Source organism: Limanda limanda, chromosome 5 (genome assembly GCF_963576545.1).
Source record: "Limanda limanda chromosome 5, fLimLim1.1, whole genome shotgun sequence".
Taxonomy (NCBI): domain Eukaryota; kingdom Metazoa; phylum Chordata; class Actinopteri; order Pleuronectiformes; family Pleuronectidae; genus Limanda; species Limanda limanda.
The window spans coordinates 12,442,218-12,453,122 of NC_083640.1; positions in this window are offsets into that span (position 1 = coordinate 12,442,218).

Consider the following 10,905-nt stretch of genomic DNA (forward strand, 5'->3'; position numbering starts at 1 on the left):
GTCTTGTGAGGGCCACACAGCAGCTTTTTGTTTCATACAAATTTATTCATCAGTGGCTATTGAGGATTTCAAGACATTTTTATAAAATGTGTTCCGCAAACAACGTACTTAACTCTAAGAAGTAGAACTAATCACAGGTGTTCGTCACTTGAAAAATGACCAAAAAGAGAAATTTAATGAATATTTAATTAATCATATTAACTTTTATGAATTTTGTCAACAAAATACCAAAATGTCAGCACAGGAGTATTCCTAATTCATTTTGATGATACTCTGGCCCAAGGCCATAATCATGAAGTGAACATCTCACAACTCAACACAGAAGATAAAGTGTTATGAATTTATTTAAAACAATGCTTAATACTGTATTGTAGGTAATGTGTGTTTGATAATATAAACATGTTTTATCTAATTTTATATATAAACTATTATATTTTTTAATAATACAATTACAAAAGTTTATCAAATAAATATGTATATATGCACATATACACTAGACTTAAGAAATAAGACGGCAAACACATTGGTCCCACAATGTTTAATATGTTATTGTATATTTTTTTAAACAATGAACAGATATATATGCATTGCTGTCAATCTATGAAGACGAGTACAGTTTTAGCAAAAGGTTTAACAAATTGGTTTTGAATGAGCCTACACTAACCTTCTCTTCAGTCATCTTTTCTCCTCCTCTCCTCCTCTCCTCCTCTCTCCACTCCTCTCCAGTCATCTCTCCTTTTTTCCCCTCTCCAGTCATCATTTCTGCTTGTCGTCATAGCATAACACTTTTATTATTATTGTTCGGCCAGGTTACAATTCAGTTTAATTGGGGGGGAGAATTTGACCATATTTAAACATTGGGTGACTACACCCCTGCGCTGGCCCATACATACTGTGTCTCTCCCTCCAAATAATATGTTGGGCATTGCTAAATTGTTCTTTTGTTTTAAGGTAGTTGTATGCGTTTAAAAAAATATACCCAGAAATCAACAACATTTTTAAGGGATGTGTTGTGAACCTGCTTAAAGTGATGTGCTCCATATATCTCTTTGGCTAATACGGAGCTACGTTTTTTTTAGTGGTATGGCCTCGCCATTGAATTCATACTTGATGTAATGATCATATGCCCCACTTAATACATACGATGGAACCTGTTCAAAATAGTTCCACAAAGATGTCCCCCTCTGAAGCCACGCTGCTTTATTCTGTACTCGGAGTCTGCAGACACATGAGCTCCTCTTTCTCTGTGTTCACTGTGGCTCCTCTCTGGGTCGTCAAGGTCCCCGGCCCAATGTAGAATCCCGTCAATTTTACCAGATTAAATAGTGTTTGTATGATACTGCTCAATAACACGGTGATTGTGCCTCAGCATCACCCTACTTACGGGAAATGCCCTCGTGCAAACTGAAATGGATTCAGGCAGTCAATGGCCATCGATTTGCTGTTTCTTCATTTGCCACCTCCATTCTTTGTGGGGAAAGGTTAGCGGAGTAGATGGAGGGATGAAATTACAAATGCTCCCAAACTCCTCTTAATGCACGCCATTCTCTGGGAACAACGTGAACACAGGCCTTGAGTGGCATTGTCTACACAAGCAGGAAAAACTGGGCCAATGCATTCATTCATAGGTAGACAGATCAATAAGACAGCTTCCAAAACAAACCAGTGGAGGGGTTCCTTTATTCCTGCTGAGTGGGGACCTATTCACTGAGGTCCCTTCTCCATAGAGAGCGTGGAGCTCCACTTCAGGACGGGGAGCAGAGACGCCCACAGCCTCTCACACACACACACACGCACACGCACACGCACACGCACTCCATCCCCAACGTGGCCAGAGGAACCGAGAAGCTTCTGGATGGGTGACGTTATAATAGGGAGCTTTCTGAATGGTGAACCTCGTGTCCATTTGTGAGAAGCAGAAACTGTAGATTGACCTGACCTTGCATCGTGAATGGCCTAAGAGAGAACCCTTTATACCGCTTGAACACCTTTGACCTGTTTTTACATTTTTTCTTTCACTTTCTCCACAAAGACATCTCCAATTGTGACGAAAAATTAGGAAAAACTGAAAAGAGCCCCCCCTCCTGCTGAATTGAGTGTCAATTACGCATCAGTTGACCGAGATCAGCATGTCGCAATCAACTCAAAATGCAATACATGCAATTATCACCTTTTCGTCGCTATGACAACCGGCGAAAGGGTTTCACGAAACGTTTCCGCACGTTTAGACGCTGCGAGCGAGACGGCTTTTGAAAAATTTGACATTTCAAAAAAAGGAGATAAAGTCATAAATGTAGCACATAAATAACAATGTTTATGAATTCCGACAAAGCAGCATTTAATGTTAAAAAGAGGCACATGTAGCACAAAGCATTATTGAACCAACACCTGAGGTAAATAATGCAGTTTCCATCCACATCCAATCCACAATGGATTCAAGGTTCCTTTGAGTAAAACACAGAAATCAGGAGAGAAAATTATCTGAGATACAAACGTGAGAAGGTCATGGTTAAAAATAAATGGAAAAGACAAAACAAGAGTTTAATGAATTTAGACCCTCACACAGGGTCAATTGTTTTATCCAGTTTTAAAAGAATCTGTGTTTCTTTGTACCAATCAACATCATTGATGCATTATTATTTTATTTGTTACTTTTCTGGATGTTTTCTATACAGAAATTATGATACATTTGCCATTCATATTTACCACATTTGGTAAATATTGTCCATCGATAAAACCGACTGTGTACTATACAGGCCTATACCTCAGCTGAATGTGAACCAATTACCAGGGGAAAGCAGGGAAATGTAGAGAAGGAGGGAGAGAAGAAACCGAGATTAGCCTCTCGCAGAGAAAAAGTACATTTAAATCTCGTCATGGTCAAAATTTGAGGTCTACTGCCTCGTGCTGCAAATATGAAATGGCTGACTGCCCTCGTGGTAATCACTGCTGCTCTTACATTAATTCATCTCCAGATGAACATTGTTCCATTGGGGTTTCCTTGCTTCAATGTTGTAGGCCTTTAATTAGCAGCCTGGTGATAACACCCCACACCACAGACACAGTGCTGTAACTCCACCAGAGTGTGTGTGTGTCCGTGTGTCCATGTGTGTGTGTGTGTGTGTGTGTGTGTGTGTGTGTGTGTGTGTGTGTGTGTGTCCGTGTGTGTGTGTGCGTAGCCTCATATTTAGTGCTCAAATAAAATAGCTCTTTTAAAAGTTCAAAGTAAACAGTGACACTTCCTTTCTTTGTATTTTAACATCTATTATATTTTGTTTTATTATTCCTGATTTCTTCTTATATAGAAGGAATCTACTGAGAGTGTTGCTCATCATTCTCCAAAGCATCACACAACCTCAAAAGCTGTGTTCAGTGACTCTTGCCTGCTCATTACAGTCTTAGTTCAGGCCTTCATTTCATTTCACACATAGCCACCCGACAATCTAGTATCAATTATCTGATGTCTTGTCATCAGAATTAAATTGACTTCTTCTAGAGAGAAATATCCACCTGCACAAGACATGTGAATACTATATTCTGCGTCTTACATGTACGTGAAATCCATGAATTAGCAGAAAAACTGTGTTCGACTGTTCAACAGATTAATGGCACCTTTAAAATTCATTAGCACAGCGGTAGAACTGTGCGCAGCGTATTGCCAGTCACATGCTGTAATGGTGAAGAGGCAGAGCATTAAACTCACAGGAACCTAATTGATTTTGCAAGTAATCCACACGAATGGATAAATGAATTAGATATGTTTTTAAGTGCAGCTATTTCTTCTGATCAAAAATCCCACTGTAGATGTCTTCCTAACAACAACCAACAGAGTGGACTGCCCCCTAGTGCCACCACCCGGGTGTGACAGTGCAGAGAGGGGGGAGGGGGACTTGCTTTGAGCATTAGCAGAATGCCAGCTTTTCCCCAGTGCCATCCAATCAGAGAGCGCCTCGGCACACGCATTCACACATCCAGCGGAGCTAGGTGGCGAATGCAAATACTCCGAGATCAAGGTTTCTCCTTGGAAATGTTGCGGCACTTGTTTCTCTCTGCTTTCATGTCCGAGTGATGATGGTGATAATAAGAGGGGAGGACAGGCCTCGCATTGAGCCAAAGGGGGGGAACGAGAATCGATGAGGTCTTTTGATATGGAATGCTGCATCATATGATATTAGTGTCATTCATGCAGCCGTTTGATTGACACTTTATTAGAAAAATTGCGAGAAATGCAACACTGTCTTCATCCGTTGCTCATGTTTGAATTGCTGACACTTTGATGCACTTTGGCGAACGCGTTGCTCAAACTAGGGACAAAGGAGCCGCGGCCCGAACATCACATTTTCTTCTCTCCTGCCTTTTCACAAAGACAGATTTAATATAGTGAACAAACATTTTTCCTATAATTGCTTCCTTTGTGATTCCGTGCACTTAACATAAACGCACACATATCCACACACACACTCACACGTACACAACCGCAACCTGCATCATTGTGCTTCAGGGATCCTGTTGTTCTGCGTGCTTCAGCTCCACCAGACTTAATTCTCAGCGTTATGTTTTATTAGGCTGATGATGCACATTGCATTCACAGGGAAGTTCAACATCCACATGGCTGTAAAGCCAGCCTATGTTCCTAATTAAGACAATGTGGCTCGGTGCTGCTTTCAGGAAATGGACCAGCGACGGCAATGAAGGCGGCAAATTCTGAGCGTTTCTCTGGAAGAGAGAAGGCATTTATTCTGAGCTCGTCAATTAGCTTGTGCCTTAAATATGATGAATGTTTTCTGTTTGATACCTCACAGATCACTTCTGGATTTAGTTATATTTCTTTGGAGGGAAAAGAATAAGAGACATGTTTGAGAATATTTTAAAGTCATCCATAATCATACTGTTTTGTTTATTCACCTTAATCGTTTTTTCCCTTGTAACCTAGTGCTTGATTGTAAAATAAATAAATAGGTGAATATTAAAAAAATTTATTACTTTGCCTTTGTGCCACATTTATACAAAAATATCCATTGTTCAATTTTGTCAGAGAATTCTGAAACTAAAAACGTGCGAACGAGGTAATTTCCATAGAATTATTCATCTTTTCAGTCCTTCAACCATCATTGAAAACACGACCTTGTTCAGAGAGTTAATTTGACCGTTTGATCCTGTTTGTCTGCAGGAAGGTCGCATACTAACACCCTGTTGCATCAAACGACCTTTGACCCCCTCACTGTGACCTGTGGTCCCGAGGGGAAACTGGCCCCTGGACGTTTGGCCCCCAGCTTCTCTTCTCTTCCTTTTCACTCTGCTGAAGGTGTTTATGGCTGAGACATATTTATACTGTGTATGCATCAAGTATGGATGTTGTTTTTTATACAAAATTATTTGGGTGTGCGCTCCTGCATGTGTGTGTCTGTGTTTTTGTTCCTTCTTTAAAGCCAGCTCTATACACCGAGGAGAAACTCACGTGTGAAGAAATACCAATGTGCAATATTTCACTCTAGAGTATGAAAAAGGAACCACTATAGAAAAACCTAGAACACTTTCATCATTATCAATTTTGTTTTTAATGAAAGACGGAGAATTATATATCACTTTTAGCACATTAGGAAGAGAATATAGCAGCATAAAGCTGCTGCATTCCTTTTGAAGGTATTTCTTTTATTCTTCCTACAAAGGGACTATTATTTGGTAGGGTGTGTGCATATTAAGCAAGAAAAGCAACTATCATTTATCTTCTACAATGCATAGCTGTAAATTATGGTATTATCTCGCCTGGCACAGAGGGAAGGAGCAGAGGAGGAAGGAAGGGCTGTGGCGGGGATGAGGGAGGGATGTTGAAAATAAAGAGAAGGCTGTGCATATAAAAAAAAAGAAAAAGGGACAAACCCATGCACATACCCTTCAGCCTGGAGTCAATGAGAAAGATTATGTTTGGCCTTATCCAGTGGGGCCTGTCAGATTTATTTCCAACATCAAGAGGCTCTGTGCTGTCTCCAGCCCCATCCATCAGTGCCCTGTCTGGGTTTCTGTGTGGTCAAAGCCGTGGACGGAGTGGAGAGCTGAAAGAGCTTGGATGAAGTTTGTGTGTTAGTGTGTATGTGTGTGTGTCAGTGAGTGTTGATGAGGGGGGGTTATAGCATCTGAAACAGGAATGGTTGCCAGGGCACACGGGCCCGTGGCATCCTCCACCGTCTGGCATCCCAGGGTGCAATGGGAGCACTAGTCCTCGGTAAGTCACCAGCGAAGGTGAAAAGGCACTGTCACGGAGATGAAAGGGGGCATCCCCCCCGTCTTCTGATCTGTTCGAGAGAAATGAAAAAGACAGACGAATATGGAGAGAGAGAGAGAGAGAGAGAGAGAGAGAGAGAGAGAGAGAGAGAGAGCGAGAGAGAGAGAGAGAGAGAGTGAGGCAGAGTTTTAGAAAAGCGTAAAATCGCTCTCACTGTATTTCATGTCAATATGTCTCACATTTGAAATCCTTATTATAGATCGGGTGTTGAAAAAAGGGGGATGTGCTTTCATTGTTCAGGGACATGTCCCCTCACACACACACACACACACACACACACTAACACACCAACACACCACTCCCTTCGCCCGGGCGCCTGTGCCACACCACCCACCCCTGTCGTTCTGCACGATGTATCCTAGCAACTATTTAATTAAAATAGCATCAGCAAGGATAGAGGCTTTCTTCCCTCTCTTGCAAGGATTTCCTCCAATCTCGCTGCTTTTCAGCACACCATGAATCAAAACTGACGCCATGTCTGCCGCTGCATTGTACTCCTCACATCCCTATCTTTGTTTCTACTTTGATAAGTTCCACGCCGCCTGTACAGCTTGCATCATTGACACCTGATTGGTAGAACGCACCTGATGTCATATATCTGGTGCGCTGGCACTATATCTGCACTTTAACTGCCAAGAGATTTAATGCAGGACATTATTATGCCACAGAGTTGTACAAACAAGGCCATCACCTCTCTATCCTTCAGGGTAGTCTATCAGGAATAATAGAATGCCTCCTCTTCAAGCCCTTCTCCTCCTCCCGCTCTTCTTCCGCCCCCCTCGTGCCTCCTTTTCTCTTTGTATGCCAAATCACAGCACCCTCTGTTTCGACCTAAAAAGAGGCGCCTCTTACCATGCTCTACATGTGTGCCAAGCTCGGGCAATGTGGAGCAATTAGAGAAAATGTGAAGCAGCTCCGCGTGTCAGCGTACATCGGACTCACTGTCACTCAAACCGCATCCGTGACTTCTCTGCTCCGGGAAACAAACAATGCAGCAGCATCCTGGTTCAGTGCTGTCAAATCAGAGGGCCCGATCTCTCCCTCGCTTCCGCTCCGCGCGTCTCTCCCTCTCGTGCTCTTTCTGCGGCTAATGGATACCCTGATGTGTCATAGAGCAGCGGAGGTATCGGCCCTGTCTTGGTTTTCTGTTAAGTACAGGTGCAGAAGGATGCACACAGATACACAGAGCTTCTCTTCTGCTGCTCGCGATACGAGGACCTCTGTCATTACTTAAGAAGTGGTGGAGTGAAAGTCATGGCAAATGGCTTTAATGATCCTCCCTCCAAATGGAGACATTATAGGGTTGACCTCAGGTACTTTCCTCCAAAAATGATATATTTCTGCCTCTTACGTCCCTCTTTCGCCCTCTTCCCCCCACGCATACTATTTCCATTCCTGCACAAGACCACTCCAGAGATTACGATTCAAACACAGACATTTAAGACCAGTAAAAGAGTTGAGAAATGTCAAAGTATTAAATCGCATATGCATTTCTGTCTAATAGGTCCTGAGAAAATAACTTTAAACCCAGTTTACAGGGGTGCTGTTATTGCACCATCATATTTATAGATAGAGGAAAGCGCTTTCTGACTGTCTGTCATTCTCAACAACTCATCCTCCTCCGACTTGGTTGGTGTGTCGCTGAGGATCCGAAGAAGTGCAATGCCGGCTGTGAAGTATTTTGGATGATCAGTTCTCAAGACCCAACACCTAACCTTTATTATTTGTATTATTTTATAATTATATTTATTATCATACAACCAGATCATATTGCTTTTTCCTTCTGTAATATAATTATTAAAAAAAACTGCATCAATGCAGAAGAAAATCCTGAAACCTTGAGCTTGTGTCTGACTGACCCGAGTGGGAGGCCAAAATATTGTTATTTGGTCATATATGCATTTGCTTCAAATTCTGCTTTAAAAGCTTGATTTGAATTTTTTTTCTTTATCTATATTTTCATTTGAAAGTTTTGGATTTTTGAAGTCAAGTATGAACAACGAGCTCTTTATAATTCAACGACCCTTGGCTTAATATTGTACATTAAACACAAATGGAAAATTTGTATTCATCAGCTTTTGTGCGAGAATGAAAAACAAGATCTAGTTGAAAATGATACATGTTAATGCAGTGATAACATTTGAACCTTTAGGGGCAGATAGCTGTAAAATAAAATCTCTCATTTTCATAAATGTACATTCGCAGTATGTATCTATAAGATTAATTCTGTAATCATCTGGACAGAGCATCGCCTGTAGCCCTTATAGCCTATGTAAATCTTTGAAAGTGTGTGTTCACACAGTGATTTGCATAATGGCACATGATTTTGACAGGCAGGACGAGCGGGAGAGACCCCTTGACATTTTTATAATAGCACTTTACAGGGTGGACAAGGTTGGGGGTAGGGTGGGATATAGGAGACAGCACCTCCAGTGGATCTCGCTCCTGAAGCGAGTCTGTGACCTACAGTACGTCTTGGTGCTCAGCACACAGAGGTTGCTACCAATATTCGAAGCGTTAGGTATTTTACAACAAAGGATTTTTCTGCATCTACTGTTTATATCACTCCTCTGTACCATCAAAACTACATTTTTGACTGAGGTGTAACTTTTGTACAAAGGATGAGACGTTAAACTGTACATAACATATTCAAAGAGGCTGTTAAAAAAGCCTATGAGCTGATTGATGGGAAAAAGTGGAGCATTTTCATTATTGTCTCACATCTGTATTGGGTCACATCCACTGAGAAATTCATGTTGATGCTCCATGAAATCGTTTTAATTCTTCAAAGATGACAATTTCACATTTCAGGCATAATAGTTATTCTCTCGCAGGCCATAACCTCGAAGCATTTAACCTAATTTATCTCGGCCCCCTCTGTGGAAAGAAAAAAAAAAACTGTGTCAATGTCGGTAATGCGTTTTACAACAAACCTCTGCTTATGGATTTTCCTCCTGGGTTACATCAGTTAAATTGAATCTACCAAACACGTCCCTTGTCAATAGCGATAAGATTGATAGAGTTCTAAATAAGAGAACAGGGCGAGGCCGGCGGACACAGAGGTCTGTGGGAGAGGCCACGAGCAAATTAAAAGGTCACAGGCTTCGATGGCTCTCCCTTTGCTGTGACACACGCCCCTACGTCTTGTCTGAGGGACACGTGCAACAATGCTTAGACAATGCTGCGGCCTAGAGCCATATGCTGTGGCTATGGCCATCCCCATGCCCCCCCCCCACCCATCCTGAGCTATGTGTCCGTGGGAACGTGGATCTTAGACGTACCGGGCTGTCGGGGGGGCGGGGACCCTTCACAGATCTCCAAGGATAATGTTTTGTCATATCGTCTGGGACATGACAAGACTAGAGCACTGATAAACAGCAGTCAGTGTGAGAAAGAAGATGGGACAGGATCGTTTCCACAATTTTCCGGACGGCGCAGGCTCAAACCGAGGACGACCTTTTCGATTAATAAATGACACTAGTAACATTAAAATTGATTATTAGTTTTAATTCGTTTTAAATCGTGATAAAATACACAGAATCCGGGCGTATTTTGGGCTTACTGCCAATGCAGCGGCTCTTGAGCTAGAGTCCCAATTTCAGGTAATTCCCGACGAATGATGTCTTCACAATTCCTGGATGCAGCTGCTGTGTTCTGCACTCTTGAGCCCCTATTTTTAAACCTCATCGCACATCAGTCTCACTGCACGCCTCAGATCCCTGTCATCCTAACACGCTCGCACACACCCTCACACGTACACAGACAACTCATTAAAATGCATAAAAACCCTCTCTCACCCGCTCACACACCCCTGCCGCATGCATTAATTAGCACGCTGGTAACAAGCTAGCCTCTCCATTCACACCCTGAGCCTCTTTCATTAGCATGACAGTGGCTAGCAGCGGCCAGGGGCCCATGGGCTGCAAGGTTCTCTCCTCAGGGCCTCTGATTAATGGGAGAACCCCCTAGGACGCAAAGCTCTCCATTCCTTTCATCATTGCACCCATGCAGCGTCTCTCAGATGATCCCCGGACCGCAAACTGTCAAGTGTACCTGTTTCTATGGGCCCGTCCCCCTTTTCCATCGCTTTGACTGTCCTCTCCATCTCACCGCTCTCCATCCTTCCTCAACTCACCCTGACCCACTCCACTCTACTTTCTCCCATCTCAATCTAATTGTCACCTCCTATCTCTCCCCAGACCCTCATGCGCTTCTCTCTCTTTTTTCCCCGAAAATAGCTAATCCATGTATGCAGAAGGGGGAGGCCTGACTGGTGTCGGCCTTCTCTTTGCACATAGATGCAGATCACACAGGTCTGCAATTTCAGGTCGGCTCTTGGATTCACAATAGCCGCCCCAGGTGACCCAGAGAAGGGTGCTCATTCTGCAAAGGCTTATACTTATTTCTCACTCCTATAGAAACCACCTTTCCCCTTCACAGCAGTGAGAAATCTGGACAGCCTTACACCTGACGTACAGGGTGGCTATCATCTCCGGGCTTCGCCCATCAGGGTCTCTCCCCCCCATCCGGCCTGGATTTCAAGGCAAAACGTCTCATTAGCCGTGGTCCTTGAAAGAAGGGCACTCAATTTCAAATTCAGTAACACATTCCCTTTGAATGGA